The 5,213-nt window shown below is 38.9% G+C and overlaps 1 long non-coding RNA gene across 2 annotated transcripts; it reads right to left on the bottom strand.

The window, feature by feature from the left end:
* Positions 1-213: 213 nt before the first annotated feature.
* Positions 214-3,910, bottom strand: LOC148722866 (uncharacterized). Of its 2 annotated transcripts, none has more exons than XR_015991872.1 (3): positions 3,827-3,910; positions 1,857-1,893; positions 214-732 (listed from the first exon to the last, which is right to left on the bottom strand). It is a non-coding gene; the product is annotated as an uncharacterized LOC148722866 (long non-coding RNA). The 2 variants fall into 2 exon arrangements; XR_015991871.1 differs by lacking the exon at positions 3,827-3,910 and adding an exon at positions 2,866-3,014.
* Positions 3,911-5,213: the final 1,303 nt, after the last annotated feature.

Below are 5,213 nucleotides of genomic sequence, written 5' to 3'. Positions count from 1 at the left end.
AATACAAAATCATATTAAAAAAAGGTTATTCCCAGTAATCCACTTCAGTTACCCGAACAAATCTGAATGATACCTTGTATCAACGGTAGCAGCGATATCAAAGCATTCTTTACATGTCACGGTTGTGATTTTCACTTTGTTTCCATTTAATAAAATCGGAACTGTGAAATATAATCATCAATATCTAATTAGCCTTTTAACTAAGTCTTTCACTAAAGTCTTTTTCAGATATTTTAATTTAGAAACTTGTCGTGATAACAACAGTTGCACGTAATCTTTGCCATCAAAGCGGCCGACAGATGTCTCCGCACATCTCAGTTTTATTCTGAAATAGTTCAAATAGTTTTACTGCTTTAATAACTGCAGTAGCTCCCTTAAAGATGTGTACTATTAATCGCAAATTTTGTAAGTAATGTAATGGGAAACAGATCCAATTAATTATCGAGTAATAGTAACAATAAAGCGATGAAAATGCCATTGAGTCCTTCGAAGAAAACTTATCAAACATGAATAATCCGTGCTGCTTCAATGAGAGATTACAATTGACGAGGTAAATGGGCTTTTAAATAACAACAACTGTATCATGATTACTTTGTAAAATTTAAAACAAACTCTATATTTTATGTGTCTTCAAAATTCTCTAATTTTTGGCAAGTTCTTTATTGAAAGTTAATGAATCAAGGATTACCATGGCCATGCCCCCAGCTCTCTCACAAACCAAGATTCCGCCGCCTGAGACACAAAACTCGATTAGTGTTCTCAAAATACCACCTATGCAAATATTAATATGGCCCATCACTCCAGTCTAGTTTGATTTTGCATCTAACTTCTTGATGAAGGAAAATGGTGATCGGGTTTTCTAAATGGTTTGATTTAAAGTCACTTAGACATATCATATTTACTTTCTCCTAGGGAATTTTCAATTCTTTACTATTCTTAACTCGCTACGGCTGCGACAGCTTGATAATAATATAATAATAATATAGATCGATTTCTATAGCGCATTTCCAAACGCTCTAACGCGCTTTACAACACTGTGCGGGGAACTTTTCCAGACTGCCGGCGGCAGTTTACAATTAATAAAGGAGCAATTTTTAAAGATGCCCCCTCCCCCCCTTCCCAGTAAACAGGCCAGACCACATCACAGTAATCTCGTGATGTGGTTAATCTCGTGATGTGATTACCACTTTAAAAAATCCAAGCTAATTTCATTTTCATTTATGCTTAATATACCTAAGTAATATGTTTCATATATTTCTACTTTAAAAGCTTGTAGTTACGAAACAACACAGGAAGGATCGCCATTGAAGAGAAAGTTGTAGTTTTGACTTTCGTTCAAATTGTTCTGCTTTGATAACTGCAGCTGTAGTTTCTTTGGATGCATACAAATTATTAATTAACAGAGTTGAATCATCGATTTTAATGAAACTATTAGAGCAAACGCAACGATAAACCAGAGTACAATTCGATTGTAACAGAGATGAGATAATTATTGAAACGTCGGTTCTGATTAAATGAAGGTGTGTACATTTCCCAGGATGGAATTTCAGTCAGGAAAATCTGCGCCACTCCTTTAGATGAGAGAGTGCCTGATGTTTCACGAGTAAACGAGTCATTATCTAACAAATCCCGTGAACTGATTAAGTGATCAAACTTAGCACGAATACTGTGTTTGGTTTGTGACATCGACAGTCAAAAGTTTTTTGAGGCAACGTATCGCTGCCAGTTGATGTACTTTGTATCTAGGATTACCACTTACGGTTTCAGAAAAACTTAGTCTGACAACATCAGTTTAATCCTTCATTCGCTTTTGATAAAAGAACTTTCATCAAACGTTGTGAAGAGTTTGTACTTACCACTTCAAATTTTATATGTCAGCCATATTATCACCATCTGCATCGAAAAGAAGGAAAAGTTGAGAGAGACCAAGTCAGAGTCGATCTCAACAAACTCGTTTGCTGTGTCCCATCAAGCCCTTGGGCTTGTAACAACCAAGTGCAAGACATATTGCTTGCGTGTAGACGTCTCTTATTTCCTTTGTTGCACGCGGGAAAAGGGACGTCAGGAAATAGGAGACGTCTGTACGCAGGCAAGAGACTCAACACGATGAAAATTCGGTCACCATAATGGACAGTTGAAGATCTGGGACAAGTGGCAAAGCGAGGGGGAGGGGAAGAAGAACTTCCCCCCTCCCCCTCGCCTTGTCGCTCGTCCCAAATCTTCCACCCGTTCAGAATGGCGACTGAATATTCGCCGCGCTGAATCTCGCGCTTGAAAACAAACTACCGTCTGCAAGCAGGCTAATGTTTAATATTTCGAAATTAAATGCTTCACCTCTCGTTTTTCTCCCTCTATATGTCTTTTGTCGATGTTTCTATTTTCTTTACATTTTAATTAGCTCGGGCTATTGCACTGACGTTTTTTGTTTCCAAGGGGATCATTTGGGGTCCTCTATTAAAAGGTATCTTGTGGGCCTAAGACCACCTGCTAAGATGTCTTTTACGCAAGCAAGAGAATACGAACAGTTGATATTCTCATGACGCTGGCTACGTGTGGAGGCCTAATAGGGCTCGCAAATTTTTTTCTTTTTATTTTGGTTTGAATTTTGGACGAATCGTAAGATAAGGTTGATAAATAGGGTTGGTTGTTACTTATTGCATTCAGAGACGTCACAAGCCAAATGATGACGGAGCACTTTCCCGATCGTAATCACGACTTTTCTTAATATCTCAACGGCGATCGTAACTCCCAAGCGTTCTCCAAAGTGTATTTAAAGGGTCGTGTTTTAAAAGTTATATTCAGCTGTATTTTACGTTGTGTGTTTCCAGTTTCCTATTTCAAATTTAAAATTTGTAACCTAAGCACCTTGTTCTCGTTGAGATTGATTTGTTAGCCTCGCTAGTTTCGCTTCCATCCAGATGACTCAATTTTCTATTGCAGCGATGGACATCGCCTCTACTGACCCAAGTTGAATGTTGAAAGTTGTTATTTACAGACCTCTCAAGAAAAGAAAACCAGGCAAACTGAATAATTATAAGTCTCTCCTGGTAGCATCCATAACTCATGCTTGTTTATTAAAAACACCTGCCACTGACGCACAATGTATGCAAATTTGAGTGAAGTTTACCATCCAATCGACAAAACGTGCTCTTTCAGCTCTAACTTAGAATAAAACTCCTATTAAAAAAGGCCATTCCCAACAATTCCACTTCAGTTACCCGAACAAATCTGAATGATACCTTGTATCAACTGTTACAGCGATATCAAAGCATTCTTTACTTGTCACGGTTGTAATTTTCACTTAGTTGCGATTTGATAAAATCGAAACTGGAAATATTATCATCAATATCTAATTAGTCCTTTTAACTAAGTCTTTCACTATAGTCTTTTTCAGGTATTTTAGTTTGGAAACTTGTCGTGACAAAAACAGTTGCACTTAATCTTTGCCATAAAAGCGGCCGACAGATGTCTCCGCACATCTCAGTTTTAGTGTACATTTCCCAGGATGGAATTTCAGTCAGGAATAATCTGCGCCCCTCCTTCGAATGAGAGAGTGCCTGATGTTGCACGAGTAAACGAGTCATTATCTAACAAATCCCGTGGACTGATTAAGTTATCAAACTTAGCACGAATACTGTGTTTGGTTTGTGACATCGACAGTCAAAAGTTTTTTGAGGCAACGTATCGCTGCCAGTTGATGTACTTTGTATCTAGGATTAACACTTCCGGTTTCAGAAGAACTTAGTCTGATAACATCAGTTTAATCCTTCATTCGCTTTTGATAAAACGGAACTTTCATCAAACGTTGTGAAGAGTTTGTACTTACCACTTCAAATTTTATATGTCAGCCATATTATCACCATCTGCATCGAAAAGAACGAAAAGGTGAGAGAGACCAAGTCAGAGTCGACCTCAACAAACTCGTTTGCTGTATCCCATCAGGCTCTTGGGCTTGTAACAATCTAGCACAGGCAAGCAACACGTGCAAATTGCGCTTTGGCTTTTAGTTTGACCCGCGAAATGAACAATTTTCGCATAATTCCGTTATGTGGGCGAGACAAAACAATTGCAGTGTATCAAGAAATGGAAAAGAAATAAAAAAGAATGAAAGGTATAATATGAAAGCTCAGACGAGCATATCAAGTCTTGCTTGATTTATGTGCCGCGCTGTTCGAATCAAAATAGTAATTTTGCACCATTTAACGAATACAGTACAATATAAGGTGTTTCCTTCATGTTTATTTAGAAAGAATCAAGAAGACTGGAAAAATGACTTTAGTGTTTTCCCTGGATCCTTCCCGACTAAAGAGACCAGCCACTCACGTGGACGTAATATAGCGGAGAGACTGTTTTACGTCAGAAATCAACCACTGTTGAGACCACTATTTTACGTCGGAAATCAACGGAAGATAGTCCAAATTAATGCTAATCTCAATGTCCATGTACTCTGATAGTCCTATCACTGTAACAGGATAGAGGCGCTTATCGGGATACGAGTGTTTACTGGGGGGGGGGCTTATTCATTAAAATCTAATTCAAGGGGGTGCTTATCAGAGAGGGGTCGCCTATTGGAACGCGAGAGCTAAAGCGAATCATTACAGTAAGTTGGCTTGTTAGCTCAATTGGTAGAGCGCTGCACTAGTATCGCAGAGGTCAGTGGTTCGAATTCCGTACAAGCCTGAATTTTTTTTTTTTTTTTTTTTTTTTTCAGGTCTGATTTTCACTATATTTGTTGTTTAAGGAATTGTATGGAGCTTTTTTAGCGTTAGTCGTGGCGCGGCGGGTGTTGTCACGTATGATCCTTGCGAGGATTAAAAAACCGGTTGATTGTAGATTCAATCAGTGGCTTGGGGTATTTCAAGGTATGAAAAACCCTTCTAAGGCGGTCACATTCCTCCGATAAGAATAACCAGTTAGAAGAATATCGATAAGCGCGATCCACCATAGTGTTAACTAGGCTGCGCTTGTACTTAATGTCAGCATGACTTTGGAAATGCAGAAGGAGACCTGTGTTGGGTCTTTTGGTGTACACTTTGCTTTCAATCTTTGGTGCACGGTTAAGTGATACAGTTCCGAAAAAGGGAAGGGATTCTACCCGTCGACCTCCATGGTAAACTTGAGGCAAGGATGGGGGGAATTGAGGATATCTAGAAACCGGCCAACGGTTTTCCTATCAGGCATTACGGTCAGGGTGTCATCGACGTACCTCCACG

Source organism: Stylophora pistillata, chromosome 9 (assembly GCF_964205215.1).
Source record: "Stylophora pistillata chromosome 9, jaStyPist1.2, whole genome shotgun sequence".
In the NCBI taxonomy this organism is placed as follows: domain Eukaryota; kingdom Metazoa; phylum Cnidaria; class Anthozoa; order Scleractinia; family Pocilloporidae; genus Stylophora; species Stylophora pistillata.
Note: the sequence above shows the minus strand (reverse complement) of the source record. Positions and strands in the feature narration are given on the sequence as shown.